Source organism: Nicotiana tabacum, chromosome 7, assembly GCF_000715075.1.
Source record: "Nicotiana tabacum cultivar K326 chromosome 7, ASM71507v2, whole genome shotgun sequence".
In the NCBI taxonomy this organism is placed as follows: domain Eukaryota; kingdom Viridiplantae; phylum Streptophyta; class Magnoliopsida; order Solanales; family Solanaceae; genus Nicotiana; species Nicotiana tabacum.
The window spans coordinates 7,101,362-7,113,643 of NC_134086.1; positions in this window are offsets into that span (position 1 = coordinate 7,101,362).

Genomic DNA, 12,282 nt, shown 5'->3' on the forward strand with positions numbered 1-12,282 from the left:
GAGATAGATCTGAGAAGAGGGGCTGAAGATATACACACATAGACATAGAGACACACCCATATTAATACACACAGATACAAGGGAGAAAGGATAGAAAAATCAGGAACTGTTTTCTTCACATTGTTGTCTGGATTTCATTTGTTCTTCTACTTGTTCAATCGATTCTGATCCTTCCAAGTTTAAACTGAGCTCACTGGTTGTAGTTTGCATTGGTTTATTTCCTGAAGTTTGGTCTATCTGGGGTTTCTATTTCCACTGCCTTGTTTGTTACCTGCTGTTACTGCTGCTGTTTGGTGTTGCTCCTATTGTTACTCTGCTGACTTCTATTCTTCTTCAACTGTAAACACTTCCAGGTACACACTTCTGAAATTACTTGTTGTTAAAAGCTTGAAGCTTTGAAGTAGAAATAAAAGAAATGAATGTTGATTCCTTCACAATACCTATGTTCAAAACATGGCCATAGGTTGAATGGTAGTCGGTCTGCATTTGTTTAAGTTCGTTCCAACAGCAATTGCTCTGTATAAATTAACATACATTCTGTTTGAGATGAAATATTAGATAGCATTGTTTATTAGATCAGGTGTGTTTTAATGTATATAATCATTGGGGTCTTGATTTAGTTATGACAGTATAACATAGAATCATGGCAAGCATCTGCATGTATTTTTTCTAGACCACTGAATTGTCCAAATCTGTTGTATTTGGTCTGGGACAAATGTACCCCGAACAAACCCTCATGCGGTCACATTAAGAGTTTGGCCATGTACGCCAACTCTCTTGTCAGATTACTTGATCCGATATAGGTTCGATATTGGGCTTCGGTATAGATTCACTGTTTCGAAATAATGCGATGACTTTTTGAGGAAAACTAGCAGGCGTTTTTAGTTCAATAAGTAGTAGTTTTCTTATTAAACAACCAATTTCATTTATCAAGTCCAAATAGGCTAGTTTTTAAAAATCAAACTTGGAGGTCGTCAACATGAGTTTAGTATATGTTATTAGTTTGCTTGCAATCTCACTTAGCAAATTAACAAGCGTATTCACTCGATGAAGACAAGGTATGAGGTAACTCTCACCGCATAAACAATCAATCAGGTAATCGAACAAAATTCGGATTCGGCAGACATAGTAAAAATTCAGTATGTACTTGTTTAAACAAGTAAGTCTGGCATCTTCCTTTTTTTTATTTTAGAGACAAACGTAATAGAAATGTAGTCACTTTAGGATATCCTTCTAAATAAATGAGATGAGCCTCGCCAAATAAAAAATGCGAATTGCGGGGCCCTCAATAATTAACCATAAGAAATACTTAGAATTCGGGACAGGCCGTTTAGCGAATTTTACGGCCTTCCCCAAAGATAATAATACGTTAGACTCTTTAGGTACGGTTTCAATTAAATTACATTCTTAAATTCGGGTGTGCATTGATGTGACCCAAATCCAAATCTCAAAGAAGTCAAAATGTGTTGACGATCACGGGCGCATTGATTGTGACGTGGTTCGAGATGCATTTTTACGACGTTGCAATTCTATAAAAATAAATGATAATGATAAAAGCGGTTTAAACTTAATAAAAGCACGTAAGTCATAACATATATTTAAATCAGATATTTAGCCATTATAACAATTTAAGCGACCGTGCTAGAACCACGGGATTCGAGGGTGCCTAACACCTTCCCTCGGGTCAACAGAATTCCTTACCTAGAATTTCTGGTTCGCAGACTTCATTTGGAAAAGTCAAATATTTTCCTCGATTTGGGATTCAAGATAAACCGGTGACTTGGGACACCAAAAGCCAAACCTTTCCCAAATGGCGACTCTGAATAAAAATAAATAATCTCATTTCGAATATTATCACTTAAATTGGAAAAACTCCCTCGCGCATTTACCCTTCGGGGCGGGCGCGCAAAAAGGAGGTGTGACAGCTGTTTTACCGCAACAACTTTGTTCTCTCTCCCTCAAAATATATTTACTGTTTTTGACTCTCAACAACTTTTAATAGTCATATCCTTCAATGTGAAATAGCAAAATAAAGTTCTGCATATCACATGGATTGACTACATTATTGCTTGACAAGTCCTTTCATGGAACCCATTTTTCCGGCTAGAAAAGCAAAAAGGTTTTCCTACTTATGTGGCACATTTTTTTAGTAGTATATGCAAAGAATAATATATTTAAAAGTAATTTATTAATCTAACTATATTTAGACCACAATTTTCAAATAGCGCCGCATAAATTAGGAGGTAAGAAGTGATATCCACCCTCCATCCATCACGGGCTCGAGCTCGCATTTTACTTGCGTAAAAATTATTTGTAGCCCTCGGCTTGGCTTTCCTTGACTTGTTCGGCTTTGATCTAGTAATATTGTCTATATCATTGGGGTAGCGTTGCTAAACAAAGCAGCTTCAATAATAAGCATGCATGATTTTGTAAAAGTATGACATAAATACAACAACAACAACAACCCAGTATAATCCCACTTAATGGGGTCTGGGGAGGGTAGTGTGTACGCAGACCTTATCCCTACCCTGGGGTAGAGAGGCTGTTTCCAAATAGACCCCCGGCATCCTTCCCTCCCGTATATATAAATTATTTTTTGAGCGATTATATAGTGTCATTTTCCCATTTTACTTTCCAAATTCAAATTAATTGAGTTCCAAAAGAAGTACCGGACTGAAAAAATCCAAAAAGATAATGCTATAATTCAGACATCATATATAATCTGTTGGACCACACTTTATTTTCTAATTCATTTACTCATCTTGAGAGTGTGTGTAACCTTCAAGATAATACTCATATTCCTTTATGAGATTTGTAGGAAATCTTCAAGATAATTATTCATCCACTGAACCTAACATATATCTTCCTCCTTCCGAGCTTCTTCATTAGGTAGTTTTCTCCTACAGCAACTTTTACTTTTAACAGGTATTTCAATAAACTTTTTCTAACAACACTTGAAACGTTATTATATATATTGAAAATTCTTGGCCATATATATATATTTGAAATTTTTTATCATTTATTTGTTGATATGATCATTTTTATGATTTCTTTTATTTACTCCTGAATCTTTTAAGTTTTAATTTTAATGATCATCCCTTGTGCTTCCTCTTAGGATATATATTGTATCAGATATCGGAGCTCCAAAAGAAGACAAACGCATACTTGATTGATTGTAAGACATGGAACTGAACTTGTGTTAAACTTATATTCTTTTACAAATCTCTAAATTGGTTTCATTTGCAATCTACAAGTCAAGTTCTTATATTGCTAGAACATCTACATGAATCCATTTATCTTATGTCTTAATAACTACTACTGCCTCTATGTTTTAAGCGTCAATCCCACACAAGAGGGTGATTTGTATGGTACCCAATTTTCGATCTAAAAGAACAAGGTTCTTCTAGGTGTTCTAACTATTACTATTTGTGAAATTAAAAATAAATAAAGTAAAGAACACAGAAATTTTTACGTGGAAAATACCTGGCTCCAAAGGTGAAAAAACCACGACCTACTACTCAGTAGGATTTTCCCAAACTTTCACTAAAATCACTGAGCCAAAACAACATTTACAAAAACTCTTTGCAAACTTAAGGATTAACTCTAATCCCGTTGTAGCACACAACCTCAACTGTTGCGACAACTTCAAGTTAGCCTATTGTTCGAGCTGTCCGTCGACATGGTGGAGTTGGGTATTTCAAGGACTGTGGTCGTTTGGAGATGGAGCAGATGCAGAAGTCGACGTGGAAATAGCTGCCATGGAAGTGAGTGGTCGACGAGGGCCATGGATGTCGAGCTCGAGCTCGAGCTTGACGAAGGACGAAGAGGATGAAGTGACGACGCAGACGAACTGTTTGTTAGTGGCGTTTGGACGTGAGGGAGTGGGGTCAAGGGCAGTCATTGATGCTAGGGAGGGGAGCTTGAGGAAGAAGAAGGAGAATAAGGGGGGGTGGTTTAGGCATTTTTAGGGTTTTCTTCCCTTTTTTGTTTTGTTTTGTGGGTTATGGACTGGGTCGACCCAGTTCAAAATGGACTGGGTCGTAGGGAAGATTGGGCCATTTTTTGGGTCTGTGGCTTGAAATCGAAGAAGAGGCCCAATTCCGACTTTCTTTATATTTTCGCTCTCTTTTCTTCTTTTATTTCTCTAAAACTAAATTATAAAAAATACTTAAATTATTATTAAGAATTAAATTAAGTTATAAAGGCGCAAATTAACTCCCAATAACAATTAACGCATAATTAAGTAATAATTAAGCATAAAATTGTATATTTGGACATTAAATGCTAAAAATGCAAACGATGCCTATTTTTTTTTAATTTTTATTATTTTTTTTTTGTAAAACAAACTTAGTTATTAACAATTGTATAATTAAATCCTACATGCGAAATGCGACATATTTTGTATTTTTTAATAATTTAGCAAATAAACATGCATAGACAAACATACAAATAGTTACACAAAATATCACAAAAATTGCACATCAAGAAAAAATTATTTTATTTTTGAATTTTTTGGGAGTAATTCTCATATTGGGCAAAAATCACGTGCTTACAGCTGCCCCTCTTTGCCCGAAGACACGAAGGGTTTTCGTGCAAAGATAAAGCGAGCGATTTTTGCCCATCCGAGTACTCCGTATGAAGCATTTTTTTGAAAAAGATTTGACCGAACCTTTGCTTCAAAGGTTTCCTACATATCCTGGGCTAAACAGGAATCAGGTCAATGTAGTTCGGGAAATTTTGGTAGCTGGGACTACCATGGGATTGCAATGCTTGCTGTTACTGCTGTTGCTGTTGCCACTACTGCTTTACTGACCTCCTTATTACAACCAAAGGAAATTGAAACTGAACTAACTACTTATGCCTGTCAACCGCTAATTACAAGATTCCTATCTATAATTCTTTTGCAACTTGATCTTGGGTCTCAGCTAATTCTGCTTGTAGACTTCGATCCGAATCTTGATGCTCGCAAGTTGTAGGCGTTTGTTTATTTCTGCAGTATTGAATGAAACGGGATTGGCGGAGCTCGGGAATTTGATCCAATTTTTGAGCGACCTGCCCTTTGTTTGTTCCAATATGTGGGAACATCTTTTTTTTCTTTTTTTTTCTTTTCTTCTTTTCTTTATTCTGGATTGAGACTCACCCCGTATGTCGTCTCGATCCATGCACCTCAGGGTTAGACCTGCTGAGACAACAAAACAAACGAACGAAATTTCTGCCCCAGTTTCACTAGGAAAATTTCGTGAGTTAATTGTCATGAAAATTTACAGCACTGATGAGGGGATTGGAAAAAACCCTAGTCTACAAAGCGCAACCCAGGGATTGGAGCCCTAATGTCGCAAAAGGTAAAAATGCACAACTCAGGGATTGAAACCCTAATGTCGGCTAAAGGAAGGTCGCTCAACTCAGGGATTGGAGCCCTAATGTCGGCTAACAGAAAAATGCTCAGTTCAAAGATTGGAGCCCTAATGCTGGCTAAAAAAAACGTTTAGTTCAGGGATTTGAGACCTAATGCTGGCTAAATAGAAACTTGATCAACTTAGGGATCGGAGACCTAAATTGGGAGGATTGCCAGGTTATGCTGGAAAGGGTCCACAGGTTATGCCGGGAAGATTCATCGGGTTATGCCTAAAGATTCGTCGGGTTATGCCGGGGAATTCATCGGGTTATGCCGGAAAGATTCATCGGGTTATACCGGAAAGATTCATCGGGTTATGCCGGAAAAAGTTCACGGGTTATGCCGGGAAGAGTAACCGGGTCATGCCGGGAAGATTCATTGGGTTATGCCGGGAGATTCATCGGGTTATGCCGGAAAATTCATCGGGTTATGCCGAAAAGATTCATCGGGTTATGTCGGAAAAGGTCCACTGGTTATGCCGGGAAAATTCATCGGGTTATGCCGGGAAAAGGTAAGAGTCCTTGGGTTATGCCGGGGAAGTCATCGGATCATGCCGGGAAGATTCATCGGGTCATGCCGGGAAGATTCATCGGGTCATGCCGGAAAGATTCATCGGATCATGCCGGGAAGATTCATCGGGTTATGCCGGGAAGATTTATCGGGTTATGCCGGGAAGATTCATCGGGTTATGTCGGAAAAGGTCCACGGGTTATGCCGGGAAGATTCATCGGGTTATGCCAGGAAGATTCATCGGATCATGCCGGAAAATTCATCGGGTTATGCCGAAAAGATTCATCGGGTTATGTCGGAAAAGGTCCACGGGTTATGCCGGGAAAATTCATCGGGTTATGCCGGGAAAAGGTAAGAGTCCTTGGGTTATGCCGGGGAAGTCATCGGATCATGCCAGGAAGATTCATCGGGTCATGCCGGGAAGATTCATCGGGTCATGCTGGAAAGATTCATCGGATCATGCTGGGAAGATTCATCGGGTTATGCCGGGAAGATTTATCGGGTTATGCCGGGAAGATTCATCGGGTTATGTTAGGAAAGGTCCACGGGTTATGCCGGGAAGATTCATCGGATCATGCCGGGAAGATTCATCGGGTTATGCCGGGAAGATTCATCGGGTTATGCCGGGAAGTTTTATCGGGTTATGCCGGGAGATTTATCGGGTTATGCCGGAAAGATTCATCGGGTTATGCCGGGAAAAGGTAAGAGTCCTCGGGTTATGCCGGGGATTTGGATAGAAAAAGCTCCTTGGGTGATGCCAGGGAGATCCGTGGTTTAAACCGGGATAGTTGATGAATGAAGTTCTATGTTCCCCTGATTTGTTTTTCTTCTGGGGATTTTCATTTTTCTTTCTTGTCTTCTTTCTTTTCTTTGGTTTTCCTTTATATATATATATATATATATATATTTATTTATTTTTTTATTTTTATTTTTATTATTTTATTTTTTTTTTAAAAGAAATGCATGAAAGAATTCCGGGGAAACTTACTTTTGGTCGTTTTCCTGCTGCAAAGCTGTTTCGACACTCGCGCGCTTCATTTCTTTTGGGCTAACCTGCTTCTTGCATGGTTGCTTTGGATTGTACCTATCTCAATTTTCCTAAGCAAAGAAAAATTGTCAGTTTAAAAACGGTGGTTGATTCGGTGGCCTTGATCGTTACAATTGCTTGGTCTTGGACTAATTCCTGTTGAGAAACTTTGCCATCGATTGGATTCACAGGCGACCCGTTTTAAACTGATCAGATTCGCATTTCCGGATTTGTGATGATTTGTTCGTGTAAGGCTTTGGTTCTTTCATCCCATTCTGCTTGGGGATTCTTTACGAGGCCGACTCAGTGGGGATTTTTTATTGGGGAGACTCTGTGGGGATTTGTACAAGGCAGACTTGTCGGGGATTTGCTGGGCAGACTCTTTGGGGGATTTTTACAAAGGAGACTGGGATTTTTACAAAGGGAGACCCTGTGGGGATTTGTCGGTTTTGTGTCAGGGATTTTGATCCTGAAACCTAAACTGCAGTGGCTAACCGCGTGGTACTTAACCTTTCCAACTTTATTTTGCCTTTGTAGGCTTTTCTTTTCTTTCGAAGTCTTTTGTAAGCAAATCAACTACCATGGTCAGTCGGGATGGGATTGACGCACCACTGAGGCTGCGTATTTTCTTTGACTCTTGCCAGGCAGGGGCCTGTGAAACCGGTCCTGCCACCTTTTCTTTGTAATTGTTACGGAATCAGAGTTAGATCAAAACGGATTCAAAGAAAACTATGCAAAAGGAAAGTATATGAGTTTAAAGAGAAGCGTCCCTTTTGGGGGAAAAAGGACTTATCTGGAGTGCATGCTGGCTTCAAACTGACATGACATGCCTTTTGGACTGGATGTCCGATCCGTATCAAACTCCAGCTTCTCATGAACCTATTGATCTGGGTTTCTAAACCAGAGAACCTTTCCAGGACTTTCATTGATGAAGTATCCTTTTTCCGGTCGACCACGCCCTTTGCGGGTTTTCGCTAATCGGCCTCTCTCATTTTTTATTTCTCTACTCTCATCGCCTCATGGTGCCCGAAGGTTTTCACCAATAAGACTTTCTCACTTTATTCTTCTCGATTTGATTTCTATCAGATTCCAACAATGATGTTTTCCACTTTCATGTCTTTGCCGATTGATCAGAAGGACTTGGACAAGGTTTGGGGTGAAAAGAATCGGGATTGAACTACAACTTTGGAACCTTTTGAGCGGGATCATTGCCGAACCATTATAACTTCTGCCCCAGTTTCACTTTTGGGGGACTTCTTGGATTTTTATTTTTGTGTGACTGAACCCCAGGGAGAGGTTGCCTACGTATCCTTTCGGAATCAAGTCAGACGTAGTTCAGACAACTTTTGTTTTTTCTTTTTCGAATTTCTTTTTGTTTTTTTGTATTACTTTGTTTTTCTCTTCCTTTTCCTTTTCTCATTTTCATTGTATCTTTTCTTTTCCTTTTATATATATATATATATATATATATATATATATATATATATATATATATATATATATATATATATATATATATATATATATATATATATATATTTTCTAATTCTTTCTTCTTCACTTTTTTTCTTTATTTGTCTTTTTCATTTCAATTTCTCTTTTTCTTTCATTTTATTTTTAATAATACTTTCAGGTTCCAAAGAGGGTAATCAAAGAAGAGTAACCAACTCAAATGGGTTTGCAAAGGGTTGATAGTGTTTGGGTAGCGAGAATGAAAGCCTTCGTCATCTCAAACTGTGTGAAGACATCGCCGGAGCGATTTAGGCATAGTACTGCATCTGCTTTCAAAGCGGGGTCGGCGTCGTAGCCTAGATACAAATGCTCTTCTTGGCAATATTTTCCAATGACGTATGGACCCTTCTTTGTCGGTACAATTGCTCGTGACAAACTGCAGTCATTAAGGTTAACATTCTGTACGGGTCTAAACCCATTTACTGTCCTCAAACTCTGCTTTAGTGACGGACATTTTCCAAATCATGAACCAATTTTCTTTAGTTGTCCCTATTTTCTCAAATTCTTTATATTTCAAATTTTGACTCATTATTTGAAGTCTGACGGAGTTCTCGGGATTTGGGCATGAAGTCCGCAAGCATGTCATGTTTATTTAAAGTTGCATCATCAGAATTGAAGAGAACAAAAAAAAAATAGCAGATCTCTTGAAAAAGAAAGTGAGCGATGAAACATGATTTCATTTCTTGGAATTTTGGGGAGATAAAAAAAAAAGTTGACATTCAGGAAATTAAAAAACAGGAATCTAAAGAAAACATCTCAGTCACACCCTGGGGTAGCTCGTGATGCAGAGAAAGTGGCAGGACGGGTCCATTAGGACTTCCGTTTGATCAGGAATGGCGTAGCCTTCCAGTTTTGAAGCTTGGCGCTTGGTCTCATGTATGATACCTCAGCGGTGCTAGTGCCCTCTCCTGGCTGGACCATGTGTGTTTCGCATAACTTATACCTCATCGCCTCACATGTTCCCTCGCTCTCTTCGAGCGTGAACACCTTATCATCTTCCTCTTTACTGTACTTTGGCTTCTGTGGTATGCGTCCAATAACCACTGGCTCATTCAGCCGAGGTGGTTTAATTGTCCCCCATACCACATAGGTCTGCTTGGATACATCAATTTTCTTTTCTGGTTCAGTCTCGGTGATTTTACTCTTCTTTTCCCCTTTCTCTTGCTTCGGGTGGCCTTGGGCTTCCTTTCTGTTTTAGCAATAGCAATTATGGCCTTAAATTCCGGATCAAATTCCTTGTCTTCACAAATCATCCCAATCATCGGCCCGTTGTTGTGGGCGGGCAGCAGATTATTGGTCACATTTGGGACATCCTCGTCTTTCAACACAATTTTCCCTTGCTCTAACAAATTCTCTACCGCTTGTTTCAATGTCCAACAGTCGTTTGTATCGTGCCCTTCTGCCCCTGAATGGTATGCACACCTGACACCCCGCTGATATGATGGTGATTCTGGGTTTTGCCCGTTTGGTGGTATGGGTTGCAACAAATTCATCTGGACAAGCTTAGGGAATAGGGCGGAGTAGGGTTCACCGATTAGTGTATAGTTGGGTCTCCTGGGTGGTTCCCGAGGACGGAAGTTATTTTGGGAAGGCCGAGGATTGTAGCGGTTTCGGTAAGGAGGCTGACTTCTAGGAGGTGGAGCTTGATTTCTGTTAGCCTGTGGTTGCGGTCGGCTGAAAGGTTGAGCGTTCATAACCGCATAAAGTGGTGGAGCATAGACCATATCAGAATGAGGATAGTAGTGTTGAGGGGTTATTTCAGAGAACACAGGTCTAGGGGCCCGGTATCTTTTTCCCCATGATGCTGCCATGGTTGTTTCTTCTCTTGTCCTATTCTTTGCCATTCCTCCGGACCCGCCTTGGATGGCTTGGGAGGTTGCTCTAATGGATGTCTGACTTAAAATCCTACCTGTTTTCAAACCGTGTTCCACCATGTCACCAATTTTGATGGCCTCTGCAAAAGGTTTTCCCATGGCCGACATCATGTTCTGAAAGTAATCGGGCTCTTGGGCTTGCAGGAAGACAGTGACCATTTCTATCTCATCCATTGAAGGTTTCACTCTTGAAGCTTGTTCGCGCCACTTAACTGCATATTCTCTGAAATTTTCTGAGGGTTTCTTCTTTAGATTTGTCAGAGAGTTCCTATCTGGAGCAATATCGACGTTGTACTGGAATTGCCTGACGAAATCTCTAGCAAGATCATCCCAGATGTACCAGCGAGACATATCCTGGTCCATGTACCACTCAGATGCGATGCCAACCAGACTTTCTCCGAAATAGGCCATGAGTAGTTCTTCCTTTCCACCGGCTCCCCGCAGCTGATTGCAATATCTTTTGAGATGGGCAATAGGATCACCATGCCCATCGTACTTCTCGAATTTTGGGGTTTTGAATCCCAGTGGCAGGTGCACATGAGGGAACATGCATAAATCGGCATAGGATACACTTTTCTGTCCGCTAAAGCCTTGTATGCTTTTGAGACTCTGTTCCATACTCCTCATCTTTCTGGTCATTTCCTCTTGTTCAGGCGTTTTCTCGGCTTTCTCCTGTCCTGCGATAAGCTCGTACCGAGATGGCTGAGGGTAAGCGTTGGTAGTGAACTGACTAGGTTCCAATGGAAGAGGTGGTGCTTGAAATGTTAAGGATGATGAATCGAAGTTAGGCCTGGGTAAAACAGGTTGTGCCGTGGATGAACAAGGTGGAGCAGTGAATATGTTTGAAATCGCTCCGGCAGCTAACACCTGGGGGCGAGACTCAGAAGGTGTTCCAGTAAAGTAGGTTGAGATGGTAGGAAATCCCAGTGGGGTATTTGGATAACTTGTGGGGATGTTGGAGGTCCCACTTGCCCTAGGAAAAAGCTCAGGGAATCCAGGGATCGCACTTGGTGGCTCTTTTCCATTGGTCCAGGCGTCCCACATTTCCATCATGCGGAGACGCAGAATCCTATTTTCCTCGACAGTTGCTGACTCAGAAGTTGGGATGGCTGAGATTGAACTTCCTCCAAAATAGGAATCGTTGGCAGAGGAATTTCTGAAGACATTTCAACACTTCCCTTCGACCTTGTGAAATATGTATGAGCAATTCCTCTCGATTTAGCGACGGGTGGCTGAACGTCTCCTTTTGATCTCGTGAAGTACGTATGAGAGGCCAGATTACCACAAAACCAAACCACTTTTCTAGGAACCTGAACTTATCAGCAAACATGACGGTTAGTTTAAAACAAATAACAGACAGGTAATCTCACATTGGGGTGTGATGCACCTATACAGTCAGGGGAGTTTCCACATGCTTGCAACAAAGACATGTGTCATTCCGGCTTCTCCTTAAGGCTTCCCTTTATTTATCGTTTTTTTATTTATTTTTTATTTTTTATTTTATTATTTCCTATTATTATTGTTTTCATTATTTGCAGTTAAAAATGTGACCGGATCCGATGAGGATTGCCTACGTATCACGATGCCACGTGAATCAGATCTTGCGTAGTTCGGGAATCGAAAATGGAGTAACTAAACTAAACCTTTTTTTTGAATTTTTGAAAGAAATGCTTTAAAAGAAGAAAGGATTTTTTATTTTATTTTGATTTTTTTATTTTATTTTTTAAAGAAAGACTTCTAAAAAATTTATTTGCTTTTGACTTGAACTTTGGAATTTTTTTTTTGTTTTTGTTTTGTTTTTTTTTTAAAACAAAAAAGAAAATGTGTTTGGTTGATGATTTTTTTTCATTTGTTTCACCTTTTCCTATGGAAGAAAGAATATATATTCTTTGATTTATGATGTTGCCTCTTAAATTTTTGAAAGAGGGATTTTTAAGAAAATGATGTGGAATCTGAGTTTTTAT